The sequence below is a fragment of the Paramormyrops kingsleyae genome, chromosome 19 (assembly GCF_048594095.1).
Source record: "Paramormyrops kingsleyae isolate MSU_618 chromosome 19, PKINGS_0.4, whole genome shotgun sequence".
NCBI lineage: Eukaryota > Metazoa > Chordata > Actinopteri > Osteoglossiformes > Mormyridae > Paramormyrops > Paramormyrops kingsleyae.
This window is the reverse complement of record NC_132815.1, coordinates 27,963,842-27,976,923: the sequence shown is the minus strand read 5'-3', so window position 1 is coordinate 27,976,923 and position 13,082 is coordinate 27,963,842. Positions and strand designations below refer to the sequence as shown.

At 44.2% G+C, this 13,082-nt stretch overlaps 2 long non-coding RNA genes across 3 annotated transcripts; both read left to right on the top strand.

Annotated features, from left to right (window-relative positions):
• Window positions 1-262: 262 nt before the first annotated feature.
• On the top strand, window positions 263-11,961 carry LOC140580931 (uncharacterized). Of its 2 annotated transcripts, none has more exons than XR_011984074.1 (3): window positions 263-354; window positions 11,330-11,394; window positions 11,866-11,961. It is a non-coding gene; the product is annotated as an uncharacterized lncRNA (long non-coding RNA). The 2 variants fall into 2 exon arrangements; XR_011984073.1 differs by having other exon boundaries at window positions 292-354; window positions 11,311-11,394.
• On the top strand, window positions 8,403-9,424 carry LOC111845651 (uncharacterized). Its single transcript, XR_011984079.1, has 3 exons — window positions 8,403-8,492; window positions 8,634-8,708; window positions 9,345-9,424. It is a non-coding gene; the product is annotated as an uncharacterized lncRNA (long non-coding RNA).
• Window positions 11,962-13,082: the final 1,121 nt, after the last annotated feature.

Here is a 13,082-nt window from a genome sequence, read left to right as displayed (position 1 = left end):
CCGTGTTTTCGAATATTAAAAAATTATTTTATTATTTTTATGAAATTTATGCAATTTACATATGAACAGGTATATATCTGGTTACCATTTAAAGTCCAAATTGAATGTGGATTGTCAAATAAAAAAAAAGTTTACTCGCTTTACTCTGCGTGCGTTTTATTTCCCCATGTGGATACATAAAGTTTTTTTATTTGAATTTGGAAACAGTGCCGCCACTAGTTGGCAGTCTCGTGATATTCCAGATTATCTAGAGAGAGAGAGAGGAAAAGTTAACGCATTTTCACGAGTCTTATTTACTGACAAGAAGAGAGGAGGGTGAAAGTTAATATATCTATATAAAAAAACTACTGTTGGGTAAGTCCATTTTGTATTGTTTTATAAATTTTACGTTTGACACGAAGGAACTAAAATGTAGTTTGAGTTTGGCTAAAATTAACTAGCAGGCTAAAAGTTAGTAGTGTTAACGTTAGGTTGCTCCTAAAAACAACTTCCCTTAGATGAACTCTGTTCGCAGGTATAAAGCCCCATGCGGTCTCTACACTTAAGTTGAGCTATTTTATGCAGTTGAGCAAACTTCTTGGTGAAAAACTGATAGCAAAATGACCAAGTCCCCAAAATGGTAAGTTTGCTGGATTTTGTTTCACTGCCTTAAAAAATAGAATAGAATAGAATAGAATAGAATAGAATAGAATAAGCTTTATTGCCAGGTATGTGTCACGCCCCGCTCCGTCCGCTCCCGATGTGTGCCACGCCCACCTCGTTACCTCGTGTGATTCCCTGATTATCTCTTACCTGTGATTCGTTACCCTTAGCCTGTGTCTTGTATTTAGTCCGTGTCTAAGTCAGTGTACCCCAGATCTGTCATTGTAGTGTCCGTACCTGTCAGTCTGCGTGCAATAAACCCCGTTACCCTGACTTCCTGGCTGCTTTCGCCTGCTTCCCTGCTCGCCTTAAGCCCGAACGTGACAGAATGACAGATCTCTCAGACAACACGACGCGGGAGACCGAGCACCACCGGCTCGGTCTCCTGCAAGACTTCGTGTTTTGGCGCTCCCAACCAACAGTACTGGAGGATCCTGTAGCCCTGGAGCTGGCCACCCGGGGCGCGGACCTCCTCGCGGAAGAGCGCCCGCCCGGACAGCAGTACCCGCTCGAGCGGGCACGCAAGCTCCTACGCCGTCTCAGCAAGCGCCTCGCACGGCTGAGAGGCGAACGCGTCGCCCGGAGCCAGGACGAAGCGTTCGCGGTGGCTCCGCTTTCGCCTGCCAGCGGCAAGAAGCGGCGGAACAGAGTGCAGCAGGAGGAGGCTCCGTCGCTCTTCCTGGGGGCTTGCACTCTGCTCCCCGCCTGGGAGTTAGCCAGGGAGCATGATGGCTCACCGCTGCCCTGGGATGACTTCGCCGCTACCCGCCAGCTCGGCGTCCCTGGTGAGCTGCCGCCACCGCGGGAGGCATATCCGTACCGGCCGGAACGCCTGCACGGAAAAGGGATCAGCCCGGTGAGAGACGCGATTCCCCGGGTCTCTAGAGCCGGGGTGCCCGCGGCTGCGCTGCCGGCTGCAGCTGCCGCCGCTCTGCCCGCGGCACCGCCTGTCCTGCCTGACCCGCCTGTCCTGCCTGACCCGCCTGTCCCATCTGACCCGCCTGTCCTGCCTGGCTTGCCTGCAGTCCCAGTGGCTGGCCGCGTGGAGGCTGCGCCCGCCGAGGCGCCCCCTGCTGGCCGCGTGCTGGTGGCGCCCACCGAGGCGCCCCCTGCTGGCCGCGTGCTGGTGGCGCCCACCGAGGCGCCCCCTGCTGGCCGCGTGCTGGTGGCGCCCGCCGAGGCGCCCCCTGCTGGCCGCGGGGTGGCGACGCCCTCCAAGACACCCCCTGCTGACCACGGGACGGCGGCGCCCGTCCTGCCGGCACCTGAACTGCCTGTCCTGCCGGCACCTGAACTGCCTGTCCTGCCGGCACCTGAACTGCCTGTCCTGCCGGCACCTGAACTGCCCGTCTTGCCTGTCCTGCCCGGCCAGCCCTGCTCCTGCTCGCCTGTCCTGCCGGCGCCTAAACTGCCTGAGGTGGCCGCGGTTGCGCCCCCTGCTGGCCACGTGATGGCGGCGCCCGCCGAGGCGCCCCCTGCTGGCCGCGTGCTGGTGGCGCCCGCCGAGGCGCCTGCAGTGGCCCCTGCTCTGCCTGCAGCGCCCCCTGCTGGTCGCGTGCTGGCGGCGCCCGCTGAGGCGCCCCCTGCTGACCTTACGCCCGCTGAGGCACTTCCTGCTGGTCGCGTGCTGGCGGCGCCCGCTGAGGCGCCCCCTGCTGACCGTATGCCCGAGGCGCCTGCAGTGGTCCCTGCTCTGCCTGCAGCACCCCCTGCTGGCCACGTACCTGACTTGCCCGTCTGGCCTCTGGCTGCACTGCCTGCGGCCATGCCCGCGGCTGCATCGCCGGCTGCTGCCGCTGCTCTGCCCGCGGCGTCCCCGGTTGGCAGCTCGCCTGTCCAGCCCTGCTTGCCTGTCCAGCCGGCCCAGCCCTGCTCGCCTGTCCAGCCGGCCGCCGTTCCTGTCCTGCCCGCGGCCCCGCCTGAGGCCACCGTTCCTGTCCTGCCCGTGGCCCTGCCTGAGGCCGCCGCTCTGGCTGTCCTGCCCGCGGCTCTGACTGCCCCGCCTGCGGCCACGCCCGCGGCTCTGACTGCCCCGCCTGCGGCCACGCCCGCGGCTCTGACTGCCCCGCCTGCGGCCACGCCCGCGGCTCTGACTGTCCCGCCTGCGGCCACGCCCGCGGCTCTGACTGCCCTGCCTGTTGCCTCTTTGAAGGCCTTGACTCCCTCACCCTTACCCCGGCAAAGCCGACGCCCCCCGGGACCCCGCCTGTCAGTGTCCCGTAAGGGCAGAGGACACAGGCGTCGGGTCCGGGTCCCGCCCTCCCTGCCCCCTGGCTCGCCCTCGCTCGCCTTGGCTGGGGCTCCGGGGCCGCCTGCGGTTCCTCCGGCTCGGGGTCGGCGGTCGCCTCCGGGTCCCCCCCTGGATCCTCGGTGCCGGTCCTCGGTCCCGCCTCCGGCTCCATGTCGGTCGCCTCCGGGCCCCCCTGCTCCGGCTGTGCGTCGGACGGCGCCTTCGCCGGCTCCGGCTGTGCCTCCGCCTGCCGCGGCTTCCCCCTCCTGCCCGCCTGCACTGGTGTTCCCTCCTGCTCCCTCCGTGTCCCCTCCGTCACTCCCTCGTCCCGTTCCCTTGGCCCCTGGGTGGTCCCCTTCAGCTCCCTTCTCCCTCCCGCCTGCGGCCCCTCCGGCCGCTGCCCGTCGCCCGCCTGGGCTCCCTCGTGCTCCCCTTGTTCCTCCTCCCTTTCCGTTTGTCCCGCCTGTATCTGCTCCTCGTCCCTTTGTTCCTCCTCCGTTCACTCCTGGCCCTTTTGTTCCGCCTGTCTCCCCTTCTGTGTCTCCCTTCCAGGTCTGTCTGTCCGCTTTCCCTGTCCTTTGTCGGGTTCTGTCTTTCTTTTCGTCCCTGTTCCTGTTTTGTGTCTCGGTCTTGTTCCCTGTTTTTGGTTGATGTTTTGCTTTGTCTTCCAGGTCCTGTTCCCCGGTTTCGTCCCGTCCGTCGCCTCCTCTCGGGCGCGCCCGGTGTGCGCGCCTTTGGGGGGGGGTTTTGTCACGCCCCGCTCCGTCCGCTCCCGATGTGTGCCACGCCCACCTCGTTACCTCGTGTGATTCCCTGATTGTCTCTTACCTGTGATTCGTTACCCTTAGCCTGTGTCTTGTATTTAGTCCGTGTCTAAGTCAGTGTACCCCAGATCTGTCATTGTAGTGTCCGTACCTGTCAGTCTGCGTGCAATAAACCCCGTTACCCTGACTTCCTGGCTGCTTTCGCCTGCTTCCCTGCTCGCCTTAAGCCCGAACGTGACAGTATGTTGACACATACGAGGAATTTGTTGTAGTGACAGAACTCTACAGTGCAACAGAAAGACAGTGACAAGACAAGACACAGGTAAAAATAATTACAAATGAGCAGAGCAGTTTCATGCTACTGCAAGAACATGGTGTAATAGATATGGGGTTCCCAACCCTGGTCCTCAAGGACACCTGGCCTAATTGTTTTCTAATTATCCCTGCCCTACCCACTGCTGGTTACCTGGATCAGGTGTGTTCAGTCAATCAGAAGCTGGAAGATATCATTTCAGATAAGATTGGAGTGGGGGAGGGCAAATCAGTAGTTCGTTTGGTAGGGCAAGAAGTGCTGTTGTAACTGCTTAAATTGACTTTAAAGCGAGATGTTTAGTGAAAGATCTTTTAAATAAAGTAAAAAAAAATAATTTGTTAAAACCCAAGCAAATGGTAAATATTGTAGTAGCTATGAAATGCAGTCCATAATAGCATACCAGTATGTTTTAATGATCCAGTAAGTTTTACTGTTCAATGTAGCCTTTTGAGATTTTTCAAAAAGTAAATTACCTGAAAGAGACTGTGAAATGTTGAGCAAAATGTAGGAAGAGCTCAAGAATAACATGGGCTGGCATCTGTAAATGAATTTTAACATGGATGTTTTCAGTAACTACTTTAAAATAATTTTGTAATTTTAGATTTGCTAAACATGTCCTCTGAGTACCAGAGGAAGTGGAGACGACGAAGGGCAAAGGTTGATTCCTTAGTGGAATATGATAGCAGCTCTGATTCTGAGGGGTCAGTGGAGCCAGCCTTGGCAGGAGAGGGCAGTCCCCTCACGGAGGGATCAACACACGACGAAATACATCCTATGGTGACCTGTAGTTCTTCTGTTAGCACAGCAGTGGTGTCAATTAGACATGAAGAAGAATACAATTATGATACTGATTCTACTGAAACTGAGTCTGAGCAGTTGGATGAGGCTTCACGTTCAATTGTTGAAACACCATCTCTTCACAAGGACTTGGCTAGTTGGGCTACTGCTACAAACCAGACCCACAAGGCATTAAATGAGCTTCTGGATGTGCTCAGACGTCATGGCCATAGACTTCCCAAAGACGCTAGACCTCTTCTTGAAACTCCACAAGGAGTGCCAGTTCAAAATAAATGCAATGGACAGTATATTTATTATGGTATTGAGCGTTATGTTCTTGAACACTTTTCAAAAGAGACACTGCCAGGGAAAGTTGAACTGTGCTTTAATGTGGATGGCGTGCCATTATTTAAATCAAGTAAAATGTGTTTCTGGCCTATTCTTGGTCAAATTCAGAACTGTCAGCCATTTATTGTGGCACTGTATCATGGGTCCAGCAAACCTGACTCTGTTGAGGATTTTTTACAAGATTTCTTGGAGGAATTGCAACAACTCATTCAAAATGGCATTTCATTCCAGAATTCGGTTCACACAATTACAGTAAAGGCGATCATTTGTGATGCACAAGCCAGGTCATTTCTGAAATGTATTAAAGGTCACAATAGTCTGCATGGATGCGAGCGATGTGTTGCAGTAGCACAAAAGATCGAGGGGAGGGTAGTTTACTTGACTAAGGGGCCTGCTGAAAAAAGAAGAGATGATGTTTTCAACCAAGCTGGATACCCTGACCATCAAAAACAAATATCACCTCTTGTTAAAGCTGGTATTTTGTGTGTGAAACAATTCCCCCTTGACTACATGCACCTAGTATGTCTTGGAGCCATGAAAAGGCTGCTGACATACTTGTGGCGTGGTCCAGATATCTGTTGACTAAGTAAGGCTCAGAGAGAGCAAGTAGAACTTTAACATAGGTCCGTTGAAGGGAGCTTTGCCCGCAGAGTTTTCAAGGCAACCAAGAAGCATGGAAGACTTGGACATTTGGAAAGCTACTGAGCTACGTCACTTCATGCTCTACACAGGACCATTAATCTTAAAGGATGTGCTTCCCGATGACCAGTACCATCACTTTCTTTGTCTGAGTGTTGGTATGAACATTCTTTTGGATGAAGCAGAAGGGAAGAGAGAGTCTTATCTAGGTTACGCACACAGCATTCTGGATCACTCAGTGGATTTTTATGGATCCACTTTTCCAACATACAACATTCATTCCATTAAACACTTGTCAGATGATGCTGTGAACTTTCACTGCTCTTTGAACCATATATCATGTTTTCCATTTGAGAACCACTTACAGGTTATCAAAAAAATGGTGAGAAGCGGGAAACAACCATTGGTCCAAGCCACTAAAAGACTTGCTGAAAGACAATGTACTGAAACATATGCTAGACGATACCAAAGTACAACTAAAATAACATCAAAGATGCCTGACAACTGTGTGCTCCTGATGGATAATGCAGTGGGATTTATTCGAGAGAAAAGAAGTGATGGAACACTCAGGATGGATGCGATCGGGGAAACCGACTGTGACAGTATCTTTGAAAAGCCATGCAACTCAAAGCTCTTCAACATCATGTTTGTCAGCAGTGACTTGACAACAGCAAAGCGAATGCTGACAAACAGAGCAAGTGTCTACAAAAAAGCTGTGTGTCTCCCTTACAAACAGGGTTATGCTATATTCCCTCAGCTGCACAAACCAGAATAACTACATTTGGTAATGTTTACTTTTGATTTCTTAACTAACCTTTTAATAATTCTTTCACTGGTGCTTCAGTTGGGTTTGGAAAGGCACCTCAAAAAGCAATTAGTGACTGTAAATCCACCTGGTGGTTTAATAGTGGTCAGAATTATCTGACTTGGGTATTACTCACACACGCACACGCACACACATTTAATAAAATAATTAATATACTTTTGTGTAAACAATTACTAACCTGTATGATGCAAATTAATGCCCAGTTGCTTTTCAGCTTTTGAAATATTTAGACAGAATTTAGTGTCCTGAAAGTTAAACTCTCCTGTTGTGTTTTTTTTTTTTTTTAGGTAATGGACCATCACAGAGAGGTAAAAGGGACCAGAAAGAGGAAAATCTTTGATGACTTTGTTAATGGTACATTATTATTTCATGCTTCAAAGCAGCTTCAGATTATAATTGCCTTATAAAGTCATGCAATGTCTGTCATATATGAACCTCAAACTGTTTCACTAATTTATTTCTGTTTTATTTGATGTAGAGGCAGACCTTGAAAGTGACGTGACTGATATTGAGTTGACAGCTCAGTCAGAGTCTCCTGCCAGCCCAAAAAAGTGAGTTGCCTAATTTTATTAATTATGCTACTGTAAGTCTGTGGCCTTATTTTTTAATAATTCCTTTGACTTAACCACTTCGCCCTAAGACTCTGTTTTGTAGGTTTACATGGGGAATCATTGCACATATGTTAAATTAGGGATTATGAGAAATTGATTAGAATTGCTTTAGAGCTTCACTGTAAAAGTTGCGTAAGAGTTCAGTTTAATAGTTAATGTTACTTTTCAAATACTGTTCAATATTAAAAGCTCAGCATAAATTTTGGATTAATGTACTTTGTTTTTGTACAAAGGAAAAGCAGAACCTGACCGGAATAAAAATAAAAAAGCTGTTAAAAGGACTGTGTCCTATCCAGATCCTCCTCCAAAATATCAGAAAACCCAGCAAGGTAATGGGCTCAGTTTGAAAATATGCTTATCTGATTGAACAAATTGGAGTTTTTATTTTGGAGAGGGGAGAAGAATATCATTAATTACAATTTTATTTTATTTACAGTTGTGGGGCAACACTCATCATATGGAGGCTTTGCACATTCTTCCCAGAGTAAAACAAAAGGTAAAGTGCCATGACTTATGTAGAGATATACTTTAAACTGTCTACAGATTTGTTCATGTTCTAATTTGTCATTTGTCCTTCTTTGTGCTAAAGGTCCAGATTTGTGCCCAAGACACTTGGATGAAACGTGCCCGACCCCTGACCTGTTCAACACTAGATTAAGTTGTAAGTTTTAGATAGCTTTTTGTAATATATACAAAAAGGAGTCATGCTTTCAAAAAGGAATGTGTCCTCCCAATACTTATTGAACCGTAATTATTGTTTCTCTGTGTATTCCCAGTGGATGTTCATATCACACCTACAAGGAGAAACCTGCCACCATTAACGCCTTCTCCAGTACAAAGTATGTGATATCTAAAAGTTATTTGCTAATTTAACACATCACTATAACAGTCAAAAAGCATCACTTTTTCTTGAATGTTTTAATCAACAGCTAGGCTGTCACACTTCCCGGAGGAAAGAACAGATTAGCCATCAAAAATAACTGTAAATGTATTACATGGAACTGTGCTATTTTTTATTTTTTTTTTGTTTTATAGAGTCATTATGGAGGAAATGTCACCTTTCTTTTGACAAATTTCAGTATTTTTAACACTTCATTTAGCAGGCATTCAAGATTTGATGCAAGATAGTTTGTTTGCTTTGATTTCAGATAGAAAAACTAACAACCAAAGAAAAAAAAAATCATAGCATGTTACAGTACAATTGGACAGTGAAATGCTCCTAAACTAACACGTACTACGTAATATTTCCATGAAGGACAACCTGCTCAGAGCCCGCTGGATCTCCAAATAAGACGGAGGCATAGGCCCACAACTCATAGCACGTTGCTGGTCACCCCCAGAAGTATGTCCCTGTGTCTTTAAATTTTTATAGTGTACTTCTGTATATTTAAGGGAAGTTGTTGCAAAGCTTTTTATAAACATATTCAATATTCCTTAGATAAAATGGTCCTTTTTCAATTACTTCTTTTAATTTTTCCAACAGGATATTCACAACATAACACCAGTCGAGGTCGACATGATCAACACAGAATCCCTGAATCTTCACAGATGTTAAACCGTAGGTGCTTTATTTTAGATCTACTGTACTCATGTACAACTACAGAATTCTTTTTTTTTTTGCCCTGTAACAGGGCAAGACAAACAAAGTCTTGTCAAGTACAGAAAAAATTATTAGAAGAACTCCATGTTGCCCTGAAATGGCAGCTCCAGCATCTATAAATACGTGAAGTATAAGTTCTGATTTTGAATGTCTAGGTGACCCTTTTAAAACATTGTTGTAGTTATCAATAGTTTACATTGTTACTGGCATTTTATTGGTGCTGCAAGGTTAGATTTGGGTCATGAATCCATCGTCATTGTAAGTAGTACATGAGAACTTGAAGCTTTCAGATGATCATTCCCCTTGTCATTGTAGAGGAAGCAGTAAACACATGGTAATACAAACAGGAGGACACCCAGTGGTCGTATTTCTATATTTTTCGGGTTTAACACAAATCCAATAAGCAAAAATGTTAATATTTAATTTAGAATTCACCTCAAGAGTCTCATGAAAATAATCTACGTTCTAGAATAAGGTCTGATTGTTGCAGGGTTTGATGGTGCAAGTGTAGGAACAATTTTAAAGCCTTTTAGATATTTTGAGATGAAACAGCAAAATGTATATAAACTTTGTTTTGTTGTATTTTCTACACAGGTGATAACAGGCTTCATGATCGTGTTCATTATCAAGGTGGTAATCCATACCCAAGGTTAACCAGCGACACTATGAGACGTATGTGCTTCTGATGCTAAATAATTTTTAGTTTTTCTTAATGCCTACAAATCCTAAAATTTTCCAGTGATTTACTGTATTAATTTACACTACCATAACCTTAACTATTTTTGTGCAGGTGAGGTAAGGCACACTGATCACAGACAAGGATCAGGAAGGAGACTACCGGAGTTCTCCCCTATGGCCTCAGCTTCCAACACAAGAAGTAAGTAATGCTTTATGGTGGTGCATTTTGCATAATGAATCTAAGTCACTCCAGTCTGTATGAAAATTATGATCCTTCGGTATATAATACTTTGATCACTTCAATAAATTTTATAATACATTTTTTATAACATGTTTTTATGTATATGGTACTTAATTAAATTATATTAAGGTGCAACTTTTTTTTACAGGGTCATATAACGAACACTAAGGACTCCTTTCTTACCATAATTAATTTTTAATTATTATTTTTCACACTTGTTTTTAATGTATATATAGTAGAGTCTCAGTCTCCAGTTTCACACAGAAGACACAGTCCCAGCCCAGGCCAGTCCCAGAGGACACCCCAATGTATGTGAGAAACTTGCAGTTCCATCTTATGTTATACACATTACATAATAGGCTGTTGTCATTAATGTATAAACACATACATACCCCTGGAGATGCAAGGGGACCATGCTAACCACTAAGCCACTGTTCTGCCACAGAATTACACAGTGAAGTGTTCCTCCGGTCCAGAGGAAATTAATACGGCCGCCTTATTACTTGACAATTTAAAAAGATTTAGACCTGGTGTAGACCTGATTGTTTTCCAGCTATTCCTGACCTTGCAGCTTCTGACTGACGGAACACACCTAATTAATTATCAATCAGCAGTAAGTAGGGCAGGTATAGCTTGAAAGCAAGCAGGGGCGTGGCACTCGACAACCAGGGTAGAATACCTTGGATTTAGTTATTGGTAACGATAATATGGCTACAATACTTGTCTAGGTTGAATTGGACCCTAAGGAGTCTAAATGTTTGTTACATCCACAAAGTAGTTCAAATACAGTAATAATACGTGGGTTGCTGTGTTTCTGTGTGTGGTGAAACATTAATAACAGCATGTCCTAATGTTCTCTTGCTTCTTAACAGATGCATCCCTGAGAGCACAGAAGTGAGGGTACGTATGTATGTTAATGGTCTGTTCCAGCCATGAGCTTGTCCTATCAAAATTTGGTTTTACAATTTTTTAATTTTGTAATAGGTGGCACCAGACCCGCAAGAAGCACTTACCCCATGTCAACTGCAAGTAAGATATTATATATAATATACAGTATGTGGTGTGTTTAAAAGCCTAGCCAGTAAAATAAAATACATAATAAAGCTAAGTCAATACGCATTCAATTTGCAGTCAATGTTTGTTAGAACTACAAGTATTTGTTGCTAACGAAGTATCGAATGACAGTAATGATACCAGTGCTTTTGCTGGCTGTAAATTCAGTCTTGCACTTTGTTTTCATGACCTTATTCTCCCCGTTAATCAGCAGGCAAACAAGACTGCGAAATGGTTTATAATTAAACTGCCATGCCTAATGTGCTGCATAAACACAAAGTGTCACATTCAGAAATTTAAGTAGTAATGTGTAGAGGTTTGTGAACATATTAATGTACTGTTTTTTTTTTTTTCCCCCAGGGTTCCAAAGGAAGGTCTTTGAGATGTTATTTGACATAAAAGAGTAACTTCAGCGGGTAGCTGCTATTGTGGACCCTGGAAATACATCCTCATCAATAAAGAGACTGGATTCGGAGAGTGAGCTGAAATCCTTTGAAGCGTCAATGAAAGATGAGGAGAAGAAGTCGATCTGCGTAAGTTTTAAATGTGACAAAAGGAATGTGCCCTTTTTTAAATATCATATTACAGATTGTGATGTCACATTTAGGTTCAGCAACTGTCCAGAGTTGGGGGATCTTCTCTCAGGGACTGTGTCAATAAAGTCATGAACAGGTATGTATTTTACCTTGCATTGTTTGTATTGCTGCATAATTCAGAAATAAAATGTATATGTAAATGTATATTCTGGCCAAAATAAGAAACCCAGCTTTGGGTATTATTATTTTTTTTTATTACAGATTTAATCTTTCACACATTATATCTCCTCACATACATGCCTATTTTCTAGTTCAGAAGGTTTTAGATGTCTACTGACTTAGTCTGCCAGACTGAAAACCAAAAAATCAAAGCATAATTTCAGTGTAAGCCATTAATGACTAATTAGTTGTCTCAAAAAATGTGGATATGGATAAGAACATAGTTCAGGGAACTTGTTACCTGACAGATGAGTGGTTGTTAAAGTGTATGATTTAACATTGCATGCAAGTAACATGCTGATAATATTACAACTACAATAATTGTAATGTTGACCTTACATGTAAATTTTCCTGATGGTGAAGTAATCCTGAGTAATTTCTTTCACAGAATCATGTCGAATGCCTTAATGGCAAAATTCAACATGAGGGGTGGTGGCCAACTGCAAAAGAAGCCATTTAGAGATACAATCATATTCAATATAATTCAAGGTAATTTTGGCCTTATGACGTGAAATTTTGTACTTTTTAAAATTTTATTAAATTTTTTTTTATTGGTACCTTTTATCTATTCAAGGAATATTGTCTTAAAGACCACAGAAATGTCCTGTTTACTTTCACACAGTTACACACCTACTTATGGAACTTGCTCAACCACAGTGGTTTTGAAGGGGAAGGGGACATGCTATTTTTTCATTCACCTAGCACACATTTAATGCAGAACATCTTTTATTAACCAAAGATTATTCAACAGAAAAATGTCGTGTAATGCATGTTGATTACTTTTTTCTAATGTTTCGTTAATGAAAACTGATAATGTTGTTCCGAGATGTATTTTTAATGTTGTTGTAGGATCATAAAGACAATTTTGCCCTTTTTTTATTTTTTTTATATTCAATTCCCTCAGATGCAGTAAAAAAATTAGGGCGCAAATGCAACAGACTCCAAGATTGAGGCAGCAATGGCTGAACACCTAAAACATGCTCCAGGAAGAGCTGGGGGTGGGGGATATAGGAAATGAGCCCGTTGACAGAAATAATTCATGTGTGTGTTCATGTTCTTGTTCTTTTCATTCTTGTTTAATTGTTACTATTTACAGTTCTACTATATATTTAGCCTTTGTTTAAATATGTTGTATACTTTTATATTTGTATGTGTGTATGTATGTATGTGTTTATATATAATGCACACAAATATTTAAATATATTATATATATTTATTTGTATATTTATATGTATGTATATGTTATATAAATATATATTTTTTTCTTATTTAATACAAATAAGAAATGTTTTGTAATGTAAACGTCGATTAAACGTTGTATAGACGTTGAGGTCTGACTGGACTGATTTTGGACGTTTTTTGAACCATTTATATTCTGATGTGCATTTCACAATAAGGACGTTTATATTCAGGCTAATAAGTACACTGACATAACGCAGAAACACATCTTTAAAACATCCAGACGACGACACATTAGACGTCCAGAAAAGACGCCGAAAAGACGTCGAATACACGGCAAGTTGATGGCATCACTTTCATTTCGGAACTATTTTTCAACCATGACGGGACGTGTCGGAGGGACGTCATTTCAACGGTCATCAAACG